Source organism: Triticum aestivum, chromosome 5A (assembly GCF_018294505.1).
Source record: "Triticum aestivum cultivar Chinese Spring chromosome 5A, IWGSC CS RefSeq v2.1, whole genome shotgun sequence".
In the NCBI taxonomy this organism is placed as follows: domain Eukaryota; kingdom Viridiplantae; phylum Streptophyta; class Magnoliopsida; order Poales; family Poaceae; genus Triticum; species Triticum aestivum.
In genome coordinates, this window is record NC_057806.1 from 522,037,525 (window position 1) to 522,057,649 (window position 20,125).

Genomic DNA, 20,125 nt, shown 5'->3' on the forward strand with positions numbered 1-20,125 from the left:
TCACGGTCACTTACGAGAGTGAGATCTGATAGAAATGATAAGATAATATTTTTGGTATTTTTATGATAAAGATTAAAAGTAAAGATTGCAAAATAAAATAGATTGGAAACTTATATGATAAAAGATAGACCCGGGGGCCATAGGTTTCACTAGTGGCTTCTCTCAAGATAGCATAAGTATTACGGTGGGTGAACAAATTACTGTCGAGCAATTGATAGAAAAGCGAATAATTATGAGAATATCTAGGCATGATCATGTATATAGGCATCACGTCCGTGAAAAGTAGACCGACTCCTGCCTGCATCTACTACTATTACTCCACACATCGACCGCTATCCAACATGCATCTAGAGTATTAAGTTCATAAGAACAGAGTAACGCATTAGGTGAGATGACATGATGTAGAGGGATAAACTCAAGCAATACGATATAAACCACATCTTTTTATCCTCGATGACAACAATACAATACGTGTCGTTTCCCTTTCTGTCACTGGGATCGAGCACTGCAAGATTGAACCCAAAGCTAAGCACTTCTCCCGTTGCAAGAAAGATCAATCTAATAGGCCAAACCAAACTGATAATTCGAAGAGACTTGCAAAGATAACCAATCATACATAAAAGATTTCAGAGAAGAATAAAATGTTGTTCATAGATAGACTTGATCATAAACCCACAATTCATCGGATCTCGACAAACACACCGCAAAAAGAGTTACATCAAATAGATCTCCAAGAAGTTCGAGGAGAACTTTGTATTGAGATTCAAAGAGAGAGAAGAAGCCAGCTAGCTAATAACTATGGACCCGAAGGTCTGAAGTAAACTACTCACACATCATCGGAGGGGCCATGGAGTTGAGGTAGAGGCCCTCCGTGATCAATGCCCCTCCGACGGAGCTCCGAAAAAGGCCCCAAGATGGGATCTCTTGGGTACAGAAGGTTGCGGCGGTGTAAATAGGGTTTCGTGGTGCTCCTAGATGTTTTCAGGGTATATGAGTATATATAGGAGGAAGAAGTAGGTCGGTTGAGCCACGAGGGGCCCACAAGGGGGGAGGGCGCCCCCCTGCCTTGTGGACTCCTCGTTTGTTTCTTGACGTCCACTCCAAGTCCTCTGGATCACGTTTGTTGCAAAAATAACTCTCCCGAAGGTTTCATTACGTTTGGATTCCGTTTGATATTCCTTTTCTGCGAAACACTGAAATAGGCAAAAAACCGCAATTTTCATTGGGCCTTGGGTTAATAGGTTAGTCCCAAAAATAATATACAAGTGTAAAATAAAGCCCATTAACATCCAAAACAGATAATATAATAGCATGGAACAATAAAAAATTATAGATACGTTACTCTTTATTCCTTCAGCTGGATCCCAGGGCAACTTTGAACCTCAAATGGATCCTCACCTGCTTTGAGCAAGTCTCCGGGATGAGAATCAATTTCCATAAGACTGCACTTACTCCCATTAATATAGGATCGGAAGATATGGTGCCTTTATTGATATATTTCAATGTGTTGCTGGTGATTTCCATATTAAGTATTTGGGCATACCATTGCATTATAGTAAGCTAAGTCGAGAGGATCTGCAATTCCTGATAGACAAGATACTAGCTAGGATTGCTGGCTGGAGGGGGAAGCTTCTCTCCTATTTAGGGAAGATTACCTTGATTAAATCCTACCTGGCTAGTATCCCATTATACTTTCTGTCTTTCATTAAGTTTCCTAAATGGGCTATCCAGCTAATCAACTCACATATGGCAAGGTGTCTGTGGAGTGATAGTGAAGGGAATGATAAAATCCATTTAGCAAACTAGCCTTCCATTTGTATGAGGAAGGAGTTTGGAGGGATGGGGGTTCTTAATTTACAAGATATGATCATTTGCCTGATTGGAGCATGGGTTAAAAGATACATAGCAGGGGAAGGGACTCTCTGGAGGAGAGTGATAGACAACAAGTACAACACTAGGAGTCCTAATATACTTTGTTGTCATGATAACAATGCCTCTCAATTCTGGAAAGGGGTCCAGTGGGCCATGCGGGCGGTTAGAGTGGGCTATAAATGGTCGGTTGATACGTCCATTTTGCATCATGTTTTCTTATTATTTATAATGTTTTTATCCATAATAATGCTTTTTGGAGTAATTCTAATGCCTTTTCTCTCATAATTTGCAAGGAACACACCAAGAGGGAGAATTCCGGTAGCTGAAAATCTGGACCTGGAAAAGCTACGTCAGGCCACCTATTATGCACAACTCCAAATGAGCTAAAACTTCACGGAGTCATGGATTATTTAAGAAATATTGGAGCCAAAAACACCAGAGGGGGGCCACCAGGTGGGCACAACCCACCTAGGCGCACCAGCCCCCCCCCCCCCCCCAGGCGTGCCCTGGTGGGTTGTGGCCTCCTCGGCCCACCTCCGGTGCCCATCTTTTGGTATATAAGTCATTTTTACCTAGAAAAAATAACGATAGGACTTTTGGGACGGAGCGCCGCCGCCTCGAGGCGGAACTTGGGCAGGAGCACTTTTGCCCTCCGGCAGAGTGATTCCGTCGGGGGAACTTCCCTCTCGGAGGGGGAAATCATCATCATCATCACCAACAACTCTCCCATCTTGGGGAGGGAAATCTCCATCAACATCTTCAAAAGCACCATCTCCTCTCAAACCCTAGTTCATCTCTTGTGCTCAATCTTGTTACCGGGACTATAGATTGGTGCTTGTGGGTGACTAGTAGTGTTGATTACATCTTGTAGTTGATTACTATATGATTTATTTGGTGGAAGATTATATGTTCAGATCCATTATGCTATTTAATACTCCTCTGATCATGAGTATGTTTATCATTTGTGAGTAGTTACTCTTGTTCTTGAGGTCACGGGAGAAACCATGTTGCAAGTAATCATGTGAAATTGATATGTGTTCGATATTTTGATAGTATGTATGTCGTGATTCCCTTAGTGGTGTCATGTGAACGTCGACTACATGACACTTCATCATATTTGGGCCTAAGGGAATGCATTATGGAGTACGATGATGGGTTGCGAGAGTGAGAAAAGCTTAAACCCCAGTTTATGCGCTATTCTATAAGGGACCGAATGGATTCAAAAGTTTAATGCTATAGTTAGAATTTATTCTTTATACTTTTCTCGTAGTTGCGGATGCTTGCGGGAGGGTTAATCATAAGTAGGAGGTTTGTTCAAGTAAGAACATCACCTAAGCATCGGTCCACCCACATATCAAATTATCAAAGTAGCGAACACAAATCGAACCAACATGATGAAAGTGACTAGATGAAATTCGCATGTACCCTCAAGAATGATTTGCTTATCATAAGAGACCATTTTGGCCTGTTCTTTGCTTCAAAAGGATTGGGCTACCTTGCTGCACTTTTGTTACTACTACCGTTACTTGCTCGTTACAAATTACCTTGCTATCAAACTACTCTGCTACTTACAATTTCAACACTTGCAGAGATTACCATGCTGAAAACCACTTGTCATTTCCTTTTGCTCCTCGTTGGGTTCGACACTCTTACTTATCGAAAAGAGCTACAATTAATCCCCTATACTTGTGGGTCATCATCGGTTGGCAATGGTAGATCGATTAGATTCTAGGAAGACATTTGGCATGGGAATGCGCCTTTCGCAACCCAATTCTGGGATCTTTATTTTTTGGTAAATGAAAAAAATAAATCCATTCCTGAGATCTGGGATGGACATGAGCTTAAATGCTCATTTGGGAGAACGTTCTCTGATGAACTTAGGGTTCAGTGGTTTGATTTGGTCAATATCCTCGAATTGTCTAGAAGCAATATGAATCAAAAGGGATCTACTCTACGAAATATATGTATGTTATAATTAACTTTAGAGGAGTTCAACCTATTTTCCTGTTTGCAGTTTGGAAAATTAAGGTGCCTCCTAAGGTCCAAGGGTTTCTTTGGTTGTTCTCTCAAAATAAGATCATGACCTGTGATAACTTGAGAAAGAGGGGGCTGCCAAAACCTCTTGAATATATCCATTGCACCGAGATTGAGTCGGTGTTTCATCTGTTCTTTGAATGTGTGGTGGCTAGGTTAATGTGGAAAGAGGTTGAGGATATATTTAACTTGGTCATCACAGATTTTGAGTCCTTAGCTAAATGGTGGTTGTGTGAGAAGAAACATCTACATTTAAATGTGATTTCTTCAGCAGTCCTGTGGGGACTGTGGAATTGTAGAAATGCTCTAGTTTTTAATTGTTGCTCTTGGATCTCCATGAAACAGGTGTTCGGTCGAGTCCTGCGGTACCTAAAGGATTGGACGAAACCATTCAAGGATATCCAAGGGGGAAAGATGCAGGTTTTCCAGGAAGCTCTATGGAAGAAGCTAAGAAAATCCTCTGGAGCTGGAACCGGGGTAACAAGCTGCAAGAAAGGGCTGGAGACCTTGTCGTGGACTAAAGCTATCCGTGGAGCTGCACACGACGGAAGGAGCACGCTGGAGTACCAGCAGAAGCTCGTGAGGCGTACTCCATCCATGTGGTCTTTGCTGGATGAGAGTGGCCTTCCTCCCCTGCAGCATTCGGGTTCCCTTTGAGAGAAAAAAGTGTTGATGCTGGTCTTGTAATGCTTTGACATGTTAAACTAGCGTTTAGGGTTGCAATTTAGTAGCTGGATGATGAACACCTTCCCTAGTTGGGGGGCTGCTTTTGTGTTGTAGCTCCTGCTTTGTGGTACTAGTTTGGCTTCTGTTTCTCTAATGAAATTTGGAGCCGGGGGGAGGCCCCTGATTTTCGAAAAAAGTGTAAAATAATTTAATGGTTGCACTACACTAATTAACGCTAGTTTCTAAAGTAGGAGTAGTAGACAGGAGACATCTACACAGAATAAATCACACCCAGCGGATGATGAGTTATAATATTCATGATACAAACACAGAAAAGATCAATGTAGTCTCTACATCACCGATTTCCCGTGCTATTCGCAACTTATATAAAGTAGTCAAATGATGCAACAGTTCCTCAGTATCCGAGTTGGCGCAGTCTAAACTTGCTGATGGGAAGATCATCCTAATACTCTTGTTAATAGCACAAAAGTTTTTATCTGCTACATCAAAGGCTGATCTAAAATTTTGAAGATAAATGAAATTATATCAAAATCAATTTCATAGATACCTGCTGATTATATTACAGCATGGCTATGGCTTTATGGATGCATGTACTGGTTGCCCGCAAGGAATAGTAATTTGAGTTTGCAATATGTGACTGGAAACCTTGAAACTGAGAGGTACTGTAATAGGAGGGGAAACCAAGATAGCTGCAGCCAATGTTGATTTTGCTGGACTAACTACTTCTGCAATATTAGAATAGCTTAAGCAATGATCACATCACAGAACATGATTTCAAAACTGCAGCCATAAATTGGTGATACAAAAGCAAAGTTAGGCATAATCAATGATAAACCAAGGCCATCTTTGAAAAGTTAGTGTGCATATGTTCATTCAGTGTTTTCCCCAGTTTTTACCATTGAAGGGAGCACACAAACACCATAGGAAGAAAAAGTAAACAGAGCCCGCCGCTTAAAAAAAGTCCCGTTGCAAGTATATTTTTGCATCAGTTATCCCTTTTTCAGCAAAGTACATCCGATATTTCTGGGATTTGTGCATTGATACGTAATTTTCAGCATAAAGTTCCTATGCACAAAAAATACAGTGGAAGAATAGGAAACAGAAGAATATAGAACTGAAAATAAACCTGGATGTGGCATGCCAACAAAAGGCATGCATCTTTCTCTTGAAACCAGCATAAACCATTCCTAATATAACTCTAAAATATGTATGTCAAAGAGCTGAATAAGGGCATATCTGCAAAGGAGAGAGAAATTAGACTTTCTTCTTTACTCCTCCTCACTATTCAAGACGTGAAATAAAGTGTATTGTACTCCCTTGGATCTTTTCCGGGATCTTTGCTCATCATTGATCAGGAAAGCTAGAAGGAAGATGCGTGGTAGGGTGAATGAACATTCGTATCCTCTTCAAATCGTCGGTTAGGAGAGAAGCTACGAAAAAGAAATCATTATACAGGATAACTGTCGTAGAGATAAAGATGTAGGAATGAGAAAGTTGGTTTCAATGTGAATTGTAGAAGAAATAATTAAACATGGCGGGTTAATATATATACGTTTGAGTAACTTCACTAGGTAGCGTTTTCGAAGAAAGAAAGAGAGAGAATGTTGCCGTTGTGGGCCTCCTCCAGGCTCAAAGCCGACCAAGATTCCACTGAGGGCCTGCATAAAAGAAGGCGCCTATGTCTTGATTTTTTTGAGAAGAGCCTATGTCTTGATAGGCTCGTTTATTGCGCGACTGAAGGTGAGGGCGACACTGGGCCGGCCCAGCGCGCGAGACCACAGGCCCCAACTTCGTTTTTTCCTTATCCATTAATCATTTTTTGCCTTTTTGTTTATATGTCCAAATATTGTAAATATATATATCACAAAAAAATTCATAAACATTTGACAATGTTATATGTGTATAGAAGAATATTTCTCATGTATATGAAAAAGGATGACCAAGTATTGGAAAAATATTAATCAAGCATTTGAAAAATGTTAAAGTTGGATAGGAAAAGATGTTTCTCATGTATACGAAAAATGTTTACAAAAGATATACAATGTGTATAAAAAATGATCATCTATTAAAAAATGTTAATAAAGCAATTGAAAAATGCTAAATTTATGCAGGAAAAAGTGTTTTCATGTGTACAAAAAATATATACAAAAAATATAAAATATGTATGAAAAAATGTTGATCATGTATTTAAAATTATATTGATCAAACATTTGAAAAATGTTAAATGTATGCAGAAAAAATATTTATCATGTAGTATACGATAAATTTATGAAAAAATATATAATGTGTATGGAAAAATATTGATCATGTATTTCAGAAAATTAAACATTTGTTACAAAAATGTTTCTAAATCATATGAAAAATGTACAACTTACACTGAATGAAGTAGATATCAACTAACATATATTTGAAAAAGTTAATTCTGTAATTATAAATGTTAAACATGTATATATAAATGTTCATAATGTATATGGAAAATGTATATTGTGGGTGTAAAAATGTTAGTTCCCATTAAAAAGTATTCACTGCGTATTAAAAAAATATCCATCATGTATTTAAAAAAATGTTCAGAACTTGTATTTAAGAAAATAATATACTTTTTTTGCTTAAAAAGCAGTGAAAACTGAGAAGAAAACAGAGAAAACTAAAAAACTGATGAAAAAGAAAAAAGAAACAAAGAAAACCAATGAAAAGTAAAAGAAAAGCCATTGAAAATGGCAAACAAACAAAAAAGTGCAAAAAAGGAAAAACTAAGAAATAAACAAAGGGAATTAATATATAAAGAAAAAAAGAAAAAGAAAAATGTCAGTGAAAAACAAAAAAAAAGTGAAAACGAAGGAGAAAAGGAAATACACAAGAAAACCGGTGAAGAGATAAAAAACAAAAGAAAACAATAGAAAAACCCAAGAAAACCTGACCCTGAAACAGTGAAAACCAGTAAAACATTATAAAAACCCGGCCCAAACAGTAAAAAGCATAAAGAAACACAGGAAAAAAACGGACACTAAAACGGACACTCTGCAACAATGATGGGCCAGGCGGTTGTGCCACGCTTTAGACGAGGGGAACTGTCGTCTCGCTATTAGCGAATCAGAAGGCTGCACACGTAATTGTAAGGTGGCCGAGCCTTGCCTTGCTTAGCCCACCATATCAGTAGCACTGTACAAGGAAGATGCGCTAGGCCAGGCTTCTGATTTCGCATCTTCCTTGTATACTGCAGACGTTCATAGAATGGCCGAAATCACTTGTTAAGGCCAACTTCATCGTGTGACCTCAAACGAACGTTCGTTTTGTTTGGATTTTATCCGTTTACGTAGGGATTTGAAGTCGTGTCCGGACGTGTTCTGGGATGCGGTGGCCGTGCGCCTAGCGCGTGGCCGCATCCATTTGCCCCATACTGTCCGTGTCTATTTAAAAAACCAGAAACAACGTTTCAAATGCCAAGTCTTAGTTCAGGACAGCGACCCGGTTCATCACGCCGGCAACAGAGCCAGCGGCCTACATATCCATCGCCGGTATCAGCCAACGGCCGGCAACACAGCCAGCCTCCAAAATCAATAGTTGTCCTCGCCGGCAATACAGCCGGCCACCAAAATGAATGTTTTCTCGCCGGCACACAGCTAGCGGCCCAGCGGGCGGGCGGGCGGCCGCTGCAGGGAACCCGGCCGGACGGCCCATGCCAAGCATGAGGATGGCGTACGCTTTGTTGAGGAGGTCCTCCTTCTCGTCGGCAGAGGCCTTGCGCCGCGCGGCCTCCAGCTTCTCGCGCTGGGCGGCGAACTTGGCCGCGGCGGCATTGACCTTGACGACCGCTCTCCGTTCCCTCCTCTTCGCCGATTCCGCGTCCAATTTGGCGATCTCCTCCGGCGTGCACTCCGACCGCCGCTTCCTTGACGCCTTGGCCTTCTTCTTCTTCACCATTGTGGGCGGGTCGACGGCCAGGCTGCCGGAATTCGGCGGGGCGTCGGCCATGGACGGGGGAGAGAGGGGATGGGCGGGAGGGACGTGGGAGGGTTTGTGGAAAATGGCGCCAAATGGGTGTGGGGTGGTTCGGTTTCTCCCACCGACAGACGGGTCAGGGGAGGACAAGCGGATGATTCAAAAGCGGACAAATGTCCATTTACGGTCACACACTGAACCGTCTGATTTGTCCGTTTTATCCCATCCAAATGGACGAGACCGTAAGAGGGAGAGCTCCTAGCTTTTGCTTGAAGGGCGCGCAGCCCATTTGAAGGCGTCCAATGTACAGTTTCATGGAAAAATAATCGCTTGAGCATGGATTCGAACTATCGAACTACAAACCTCATGCTAGAAAGCAACGCTGGCAGCCAGTCGAGCTGGCAACTATGTCTATAAAAAAAAAGCAGCGCTAACTTATAAGTAATAGCTACAGCAGCAGATATATATTTTTTGAAAATTTTGAAATTTCTTCGAAAACATGTGAACAAAATTTCTAATTTTTTTGAATAATGTTTGAAAATGTGAACAAATTTCAGAATTGGAACAAAACCTTTAAAACATGCACAATTTCGAAAGGTGATTTTTGTTTTAAAAACATGAACAATCTTAAGTATACAGTGAACAATTATTATATATACATTGATCCTTTTTGTAATATACTGTGACCAATTTTTAAATACACATTGAACATTTTAGTGATATATGCTGAACAATTTTAAAATACACAATGAACATTTTGCGATATATGCTGAACATTTGTTAATTTCAAAGTGAACATTTTAAGGAAATTTTTGAACATTTTATTAATATAGGACACCGTATAATAAAAACAAAAAAATAAATAAGAAAAGAGGAAAATAAAATAATAGGAAAGAAATGGAAACAGAAACCGAAACAGAAAAATGGAAAATAAGGAAAACGAGAAGAAGAAGCTGAGTGACCGTGGGCCGGCCCAAATTGGGTGTTGGGAGCTTATGCTTCAGCATTTTTCAAATACTTTTTCAACATGTTTTAAATGATTTTTGTAGACTTTTTTGTAAGTATATATATTTAAAACATTTGAAAGTATAAACAAAAGGTTAAGGCTCCGTTTGATCGCAAAATATTTTCCAAGTATTTTGAGAATACTACAGTTTTTGAGATTATCATAGTTTTATTTACAATGAGTTATTTGGTTGCCCCTAACTACTGTGGTTTTAATACTGTAGTATTGGAAAAACGTTAGTTTTTTCTCTGCATAAAAAAGGAACCCCATACCTCTTTTTAAAAAACAGAGCTGATGAGTGCTTAAACAGAACAGCTAAGCAGCAAAATTTGCAGTATTGTGAAGCAACATCCAAACAGGTTCTATGTATTGTCAATACTCTAAAATACTCTGTTATAATAAAACCATGGTTTCTCATACCTACACTGAAAATCACTGCAGTTTTTGATACTTTGGTTATGTACTACTTTGCTATCAAACACAGCCTAAAAAAGCAAAAAAAAAATCTAAATAAGAAAGCCTAAATGAAAAGTGGAAAATGAGGTTGTGGCTTCTCTCGCGCTTGGGCCGGCCCAAGCCGCCCTCTCCTTCAGCGATCAGTCCCCTCGCTCTCGCAGAAAGCGAGAAATAGGGGCGTGTGACACCTCGAGACCGTTGCGCCAAGTGTCTTCCAGTTATTCGATGTTGTTGCCTTGTCTTTCGCTTGTGTGTTGCATCTTGCCATGTCATCATCCGCATTGCATCATCATGTTTTCAAAACTTGCATCCGTCCGGGTTCCCCAGTTCCGTCCGTTGTCCGTTCTGAGCCCAACCACACTCGCATGCGCTCGTGGCAAGTCCGGAATAGTATTTTATAAGTGGCCAGAAAATGTTCTCGGAATGGGTTAAAAGTTGGCATGCGGTGTTGTTTTATTGTCAGTAGGTCTCCTGCCAAGTTTCATCGCATTCGGAGTCCGCTTGACGCCCCAACGGATAACTATAGCGGCAATAGTTACCGGTCTATCATCAGACGTTTTCGGTCTCCAGAAACAGTCGCTGGGCCTCTCTCTCTGTCTTTTTTTCTCTCAGCCCAAGGCCTTCTGCACAACCCACTACCACTCACCGCCAGGCCCAACCTAAGCTCTCTTGTCAGCCCGCGGACCTCCTCGCGCGCGCGTCTGAAAGCTGTCCCGGACCTGACCCGGGCAGTCGTCACCGTTGGTTTCTGTGATTATTTATTTGGACCCTCTAGCCTTTATTTTCTCGGCCGTCCGATTATAATCGTTGGGACAATATAGCCTACCCTAATCCCTACATATATATATAGTCTAAACCCTAGCCCTGTCCCATCCATCCATCAAATCCTCCCCGCCGCCGCCACCCACTCTTCCTTGTTCCTCGGGATCTTGCCCGATCCATTCAAGCCACTCGACCAACCTCCTTCCTCCTTGGGATTTCCTCCCAATTCAACCGAAGCCAACCAGCACCACCCCCCTGTGGCCCTCCTCGAACCGTAGCAGCCAGCGCAACTTTCTCCCTCCGCTCCTCGCTCTCACCTCTTTTCCCTCGCAGGAGCCGCCATGAGGAACCACAAGCAGCTTCGTCTCAGAGCTTCCTCTGTGCTGTCGTTTACCTGGATCCGACGAGCAACCAGCAGGCCCCGCGCTCGGGCAGGTGCACCTCGAGCCGGAGCTCATCCACGAGCGGAGCCGCCGCCACCCGTCCGGCGCATCCCGGCGACCCACGGAACCAGAAGCTCTCCAGTCCCTTGATCTAGTGCGCCTCCTACCCCGTGCGCCTCCCATGGCGCCCTTGTTCCCGAGCTCGTCGTCCTCCATCGGCCATGAATCCAGCCGACGCCATCTTCTTCATAGAGGTCCGCCAATGCCGCAAGTCCTGCTGCCACCTGTTTCCTCTCGTCAGAGACGGCTCGCATCGACCGCCGGCGCCCGTCCCGTCCTTCCTCGCTTCCACTGAAGGAAATATGCCCTAGAGGCAATAATAAAGTTATTATTTATTTCCTTATATCATGATAAATGTTTATTATTCATGCTAGAATTGTATTAACCAGAAACATAATACATGTGTGAATACATAGACAAACAGAGTGTCACTAGTATGCCTCTACTTGACTAGCTCGTTGATCAAAGATGGTTATGTTTCCTAACCATAGACATGAGTTGTCATTTGATTAACGGGATCACATCATTAGGAGAATGATGTGATTGACTTGACCCATTCCGTTAGCTTAGCACTTGATCGTTTAGTTTGTTGCTATTGCTTTCTTCATAACTTATACATGTTCCTATGACTAAGAGATTATGCAACTCCCGTTTACTGGAGGAACACTTTGTGTTCTACCAAACGTCACAACGTAACTGGGTGATTATAAAGGTGCTCTACAGGTGTCTCTGAAGGTACTTGTTGGGTTGGCGTATTTCGAGATTAGGATTTGTCACTCCGATTGTTGGAGAGGTATCTCTGGGCCCTCTCGGTAATACACATCACTCAAGACTTGCAAGCATTGCAACTAATAAGTTAGTTGCGGGATGATGTATTACGAAACGAGTAAAGAGACTTGCCGGTAACGAGATTGAACTAGGTATTGAGATACCAACGATCGAATCTCGGGCAAGTAACATACCGATGACAAAGGGAACAACGTATGTTGTTATGCCGTCTGACCGATAAAGATCTTTGTAGAATATGCAGGAGCCAATATGAGCATCCAGGTTCCGCTATTGGTTATTGACCGAAGATGTGTCTCGGTCATGTCTACATAGTTCTCAAACCCGTAGGGTCCGCACGCTTAAAGTTCAGTGACGATCGTAATTAGGGTTTTTGTGTTTTGATGTACCAAAGGTTGTTTGGAGTCTCGGATGTGATCACGGACATGACGAGGAGTCTCGAAATGGTCTAGACATAAAGATTGATATATTGGAAGCCTATATTTGGATATCGGAATCGTTCCGGGTGAAATCGGGATTTTACCAGAGTACCGGGCGGGGGGGGGGGGGGGGGGGGGGTTACCGGAACCCCCCCGGGGGTTAATGGGCCTACATGGGCCCTAAGGGAAAATAGGAGGGCCGGCCAGGGCAGGCCGCACGCCCCCTCCCCCTAGTCTGTATAGGACAAGGAAGGGGGGGGGGCGGCGCCCCCCTTTCCTCTTTCCCCCTTCCCCTTTCCTTCTCCAACAAGACAAGAGGGGGGAGTCCTACTCCCGGTGGGAGTAGGACTCCTCCAGGCGCACCCCTAGGGGCCGGCCGCACCTCTCCCTCCCTCCTTTATATACGGGGGCAGGGGGTCACCCCATGACACACAAGTTGATCTTCGTGATCGTTCCTTAGCCGTGTGCGGTGCCCCCTTCCACCATATTCCACCTCGGTCATATCGTAGCGGTGCTTAGGCAAAGCCCTGCGTTGGTAGAACATCATCACGCCGTTGTGCTGACGAAACTCTCCCTCAACACTCGGTTGGATCGGAGCTCGAGGGACGTCACCGAGTTGAACATGTGCAGAACTCGGAGGTGCCGTACGTTCGGTACTTGGATCGGTTGGATCGGGAAGATGTACGACTACTTCCTCTACGTTGTGTCAACGCTTCCGTTGCCAGTCTACGAGGGTACATAGACAACATTCTCCCCTCTCATTGCTATGCATCACCATGATCTTGTGTGTGCGTAGGATTTTTTTTAAATTACTACGTTCCCCAACAGTGGCATCCGAGCCAGGTTTTATGCGTTGATGTTATATGCACGAGTAGAACACAAGTGAGTTGTGGGCGATATAAGTCATACTGCTTACCAGCATGTCATACTTTGGTTCGGCGGTATTGTTGGATGAAGCGGCCGGGACTGACATTACGCGTATGCTTACGCGAGACTGGTTCTACCTACGTGCTTTGCACACAGGTGGCTAGCGGGTGTTAGTTTCTCCAACTTTAGTTGAATCGAGTGTGGCTACGCCCAGTCCTTGCAAAGGTTAAAACAACACCAACTTGACAAACTATCATTGTGGTTTTGATGCGTAGGTAAGAACGGTTCTTGCTGAGCTCGTAGCAGCCACGTAAAACTTGCAACAACAAAGTAGAGGACGTCTAACTTGTTTTTGCAGGGCATGTTGTGATGTGATATGGTCAAGACATGATGCTAAATTTTATTGTATGAGATGATCATGTTTTGTAACCGAGTTATCGGCAACTGGCAGGAGCCATATGGTTGTCGCTTTATTGTATGCAATGCAATCACGCTGTAATGCTTTACTTTATCACTAAGCGGTAGCGACAGTCGTGGAAGCATAAGATTGGCGAGACGACAACGATGCTACGATGGAGATCAAGGTGTCGCGCCGGTGATGATGGTGATCATGACAGTACTTCGGAGATGGATATCACAAGTACAAGATGATGATGGCCATATCATATCACTTATATTGATTGCATGTGATGTTTATCTTTTATGCATCTTATCTTGCTTTGATTGACGGTAGCATTATAAGATGATCTCTCACTAAATTTCAAGATAAAAGTGTTCTCCCTGAGTATGCACCGTTGCCAAAGTTCGTCATGCCCAGACACCACGTGATGATCGGGTGTGATAAGCTCTACGTCCATCTACAACAGGTGCAAGCCAGTTTTGCACACGCAGAATACTCAGGTTAAACTTGACGAGCCTAGCATATGCAGATATGGCCTCGGAACACTGAGACCGAAAGGTCGAGCGTGAATCATATAGTAGATATGATCAACATATTGATGTTCACCATTGAAAGCTACTCCATTTCACGTGATGATCGGTTATGGTTTAGTTGATTTGGATCACGTGATCACTTAGAAGATTAGAGGGATGTCTTTCTAAGTGGGAGTTCTTAAGTAATATGATTAATTGAACTTAAATTTATCATGAACTTAGTACCTGATAGTATCTTGCTTGTCTATGTTTGATTGTAGATAGATGGCCCGTGCTGTTGTTCCGTTGAATTTTAATGCGTTCCTTGAGAAAGCAAAGTTGAAATATGATGGTAGCAATTACACGGACTAGGTCCGTAACTTGAGGATTATCCTCATTGCTGCACAGAAGAATTACATCCTAGAAGCACCGCTGGGTGCCAGGCCTGCTGCTGGAGCAACACCAGATGTTATGAACGTCTGGCAGAGCAAAGCTGATGACTACTCGATAGTTCAGTGTGCCATGCTTTATGGCTTAGAATCGGGACTTCAACGACGTTTTGAACGTCATGGAGCATATGAGATGTTCCAGGAGTTGAAGTTAATATTTCAAGCAAATGCCCGGATTGAGAGATATGAAGTCTCCAATAAGTTCTATAGCTGTAGGATGGAGGAGAACAGTTCTGTCAGTGAACATATACTCAAAATGTCTGGGTATCATAATCACTTGACTCAACTGGGAGTAAATCTTCCTGTTGATAGTGTCATTGAAAGAGTTCTTCAATCACTGCCACCAAGCTACAAGAGCTTCGTGATGAACTATAACATGCAAGGGATGGATAAGACGATTCCCGAGCTCTTCGCAATGTTAAAGGCTGCGGAGGTAGAAATCAAGAAGGAGCATCTGAAGGAAATACGCCCTAGAGGCAATAATAAAGTTATTATTTATTTCCTTATATCATGATAAAAGTTTATTATTCATGCTAGAATTGTATTATCCGGAAACATAATACTTGTGTGAATACATAGACAAACTAAACGTCACTAGTGTGCCTGTACTTGACTAGCTCGTTAATCGAAGATGGTTATGTTTCCTAACCATAGACATGTGTTGTCATTTGATTAACGGGATCACATCATTAGGAGAATGATGTGATTGACATGACCCATTCCATTAGCTTAGCACCCGATCATTTAGTATGTTGCTATTGCTTTCTTCATGACTTATACATGTTCCTATGACTATGAGATTATGCAACTCCCGTTTGCCGGAGGAACACTTTGTGTGCTACCAAACGTCACAACGTAACTGGGTGATTATAAAGGAGCTCTACATGTGTCTCCAAAGGTACATGTTGGGTTGGCGTATTTCGAGATTAGGATTTGTCACTACGATTGTCGGAGAGGTATCTCTGGGCCCTCTCGGTAATGCACATCACATAAGCCTTGCAAGCATTGCAACTAATGAGTTAGTTGCGAGATGATGTATTACGAAACGAGTAAAGAGACTTGCCGATAACGAGATTGAACTAGGTATTGAGATACCGACGATCGAATCTCGGGCAAGTAACATATTGATGACAAAGGGAACAAAGTATGTTGTTATGCGGTCTGACCGATAAAGATCTTCGAAGAATATGTGGGAGCCAATATGAGCATCCAGGTTCCGCTATTGATTATTGACCGGAAACATGTCTCGGTCATGTCTACATTGTTCTCGGACCTGTAGGGTCCGCACGCTTAACGTTACGATGACAGATTCATTATGAGTTTATATATTTTGATGTACCAAAGTTTTTTCGGAGTCCCGGATGTGATCATGGACATGACGAGGAGTCTCGAAATAGTTGAGACATAAAGATTGATATATTGGACGGCTATATTCGGACACGGGAAGTGTTCCGGGTGATTTCGGAGAAAACCGGAGTGCTGGAGGGTTACCGGAACCCCCCGGGAGAAGTAATGGGCCTTATGGGCCCTAGTGGAGAGAGAGAGAGGGGCGGCCAGGGTGGGCCGCGTGCCCCCTCCCCCTCTGGTCCGAATTGGACTAGGAGAGGGGGGCGGCGCCCCCCTTTCCTTCTCCCTCTCCCCCTTCCTTTCCCCCTCCTAGTAGGAGTAGGAAAGAAGGGAGTCCTACTCCTACTAGGAGGAGGACTCCTCCTTGGCGCACCCAAGGGCCGGCCGGCCTCCCCCCTTGTTCCTTTATATATGTGGGCAAGGGGGCACCTCTAGACACACAAGTTGATCCTCGTGATCATTTTCTTACCCGTGTGTGGTGCCCCCTTCCACCATACTCCTCGATAATATTGTAGCGGTGCTTAGGCGAAGCCCTGTGACGGTAGAACATCAAGATCGCCACCACACCGTCGTGCTGACGGAACTCTTCCCTGACACTTTGCTGGATCGGAGTCCGGGGATCGTCATCGAGTTGAACGTGTGCTAAAACTCAGAGGTGCCGTAGTTTCGGTGCTTCATCGGTCGGGCTGTGAAGACGTACGACTACATCAACCGCGTTGTCATAACGCTTCCGCTGTCGGTCTACGAGGGTATGTAGACAATACTCTCCCCTCTCGTTGCTATGCATCACCAATTTTTGAAATTACTACGTTCCCCAACAGTGGTATCCGAGCCTAGGTTTTATGCGTTGATGTTGTGCACGAGTAGAACACAAGTGAGTTGTGGGCGATATAAGTCATACTGCTTACCAGCATGTCATACTTTGGTCCGGCGGTATTGTTGGATGAAGCGGCCTGGACCGACATTACGCGTACGCTTACGTGAGACTGATTCTACTGACGTGCTTTGCACACAGGTGGCTGGCGGGTGTCAGTTTCTCCAACTTTAGTTGAACCGAGTGTGGCTACGCCCGGTCCTTGCGAAGGTTAAAACAACACCAACTTGACAAACTATCGTTGTGGTTTTTGATGCATAGGTAAGATTGGTTCTTGCTTAAGCCCGTAGCAGCCACGTAAAACTTGCAACAACAAAGTAGAGGACGTCTAACTTGTTTTTGCAGGGCATGTTGTGATGTGATATGGTCAAGACATGATGCTAAATTTTATTGTATGAGATGATCATATTTTGTAACCGAGTTATTGGCAAATGGCAGGAGCCATATGGTTGTCGCTTTATTGTATGCAATGCAATCGCCCTGTAATGCTTTACTTTATCACTAAGCGGTAGCGATAGTCGTAGAAGCATAAGATTGGCGAGACGACAACGATGCTACGATGGAGATCAAGGTGTCGGGCCGGTGACGATGGTGATCATGACGGTGCTTCGAAGATGGAGATCGCAAGCACAAGATGATGATGTCCATATCATATAACTTATATTGATTGCATGTGATGTTTATCTTTTATGCATCTTATCTTGCTTTGATTGACGGTAGCATTTTAAGATGATCTCTCGCTAATTATCAAGAAATGTTCTCCCTGAGTATGCATCGTTGCGAAAGTTCTTCCTGCTGAGACACCACGTGATGATCGGGTGTGATGGGCTCTAGGTTCAAATACAACGGGTGCAAAACAGTTGCACACGCGGAATACTCAGGTTATACTTGATGAGCCAATCATATACAGATATGGCCTCGAACACGGAGACCGAAAGGTCGAGCATGAATCATATAGTAGATATGATCAACATAGTGATGTTCACCAATGAAGCTACTCCATCTCACGTGATGATCGGACATGGTTTAGTTGATTTGGATCACGTGATCACTTAGAGGATTAGAGGGATGTCTATCTAAGTGGGAGTTCTTTAGCAATATGATTAATTTAACTTAACTTTATCATGAACTTAGTACCTGATAGTATCTTGCTTGTTTATGTTTGATTGTAGATAGATGGCCCGTGTTGTTGTTCCATTGAATTTTAATGCGTTCCTTGAGAAAGCAAAGTTGAAAGATGATGGTAGCAATTACACGGACTGGGTCCGTAACTTGAGGATTATCCTCATTGCTGCACAGAAGAATTACGTCATGGAAGCACCGCTGGGTGCCAGGCTTGCTGCTGGAGCAACACCAGATGTTATGAACGTCTGGCAGAGCAAAGCTGATGACTACTCGATAGTTCAGTGTGCCATGCTTTACGGCTTAGAATCGGGACTTCAATGACGTTTTGAACGTCATGGAGCATATGAGATGTTCCAAGAGTTGAAGTTAATATTCCAAGCAAATGCCCGGATTGAGAGATATGAAGTCTCCAATAAGTTCTATAGCTGCAAGATGGAGGAGAACGGTTCTGTCAGTGAGCATATACTCAAAATGTCTGGGTATAATAATCACTTGATTCAATTAGGAGTTAATCTTCCAGATGATTGCATCATTGACAGAATTCTCCAATCACTTCCACCTAGCTACAAGAGCTTCGTGATGAACTATAATATGCAAGGGATGAATAAGACAATTCCCGAGCTCTTCGCAATGCTGAAAGCTGCGGAGGTAGAAATCAAGAAGGAGCATCAAGTGTTGATGGTCAACAAGACAACTAGTTTCAAGAAAAAGGGCAAACAGAAGAAGAAGGGGAACTTCAAAAAGAATAACAAGCAAGTTGCTGCTCAGGAGAAGAAACCGAAATCTGGACCTAAGCCTGAAACTGAGTGCTTCTACTGCAAGCAGACTGGTCACTGGAAGCGGAATTGCCCCAAGTATTTGGCGGATAAGAAGGATGGCAAGGTGAACAAAGGTATATATGATATACATGTTATTGATGTGTACCTTACTAATGCTCGCAGTAGCACTTGGGTATTTGATACTGGATCTGTTGCTAATATTTGCAACTCGAAACAGGGACTACAGATTAAGCGAAGATTGGCTAAGGACGAGGTGACGATGCGCGTTGGAAATGGTTCCAAAGTCGATGTGATCATGGTCGGCACACTACCTCTACATCTACCTTCGGGATTAGTATTAGACCTAAATAATTGTTATTTGGTGCCAGCGTTGAGCATGAACATTATATCTGGATCTTGTTTGATGCGAGACAGTTATTCATTTAAATTAGAGAATAATGGTTGTTCTATTTATATGAGTAATATCTTTTATGGTCATGCACCCTTGAAGAGTGGTCTATTCTTATTAAATCTCGATAGTAGTGACACACATATTCATAATGTTGAAGCCAAAAGATGCAGAGTTGATAATGATAGTGCAACTTATTTGTGGCACTGCCGTTTAGGTCATATCGGTGTAAAGCGCATGAAGAAACTCCATACTGATGGACTTTTGGAACCACTTGATTATGAATCACTTGGTACTTGCGAACCGTGCCTTATGGGCAAGATGACCAAAACACCGTTCTCCGGTACTATGGAGAGAGCAACAGATTTGTTGGAAATCATACATACAGATGTATGTGGTCCGATGAATGTTGAGGCTCGTGGCGGATATCGTTATTTTCTCACCTTCACAGATGACTTAAGCAGATATGGGTATATCTACTTCATGAAACGTAAGTCTGAAACATTTGAAAAGTTCAAAGAATTTCAGAGTGAAGTTGAAAATCATCATAACAAGAAAATAAAATTCCTATGATCTGATCGTGGAGGAGAATATTTGATTTACGAGTTTGGTGTACATTTGAAACAATGCGGAATAGTTTTGCAACTCACGCCACCCGGAACACCACAGCGTAATGGTGTGTGCGAACATCGTAATCATACTTTACTAGATATGGTGCGATCTATGATGTCTCTTACTGATTTACCGCTATCATTTTGGGGTTATGCTTTGGAGATGGTCACATTCATGTTAAATAGGGCACCATCAAAATCCGTTGAGACGATGCCTTATGAACTGTGGTTTGGCAAGAAACCAAAGTTGTCGTTTCTGAAAGTTTGGGGCTGCGATGCTTATGTGAAAAAGCTTCAACCTGATAAGCTCGAACCCAAATTGGAGAAATGTGTCTTCATAGGATATCCAAAGGAAACTATTGGATACAC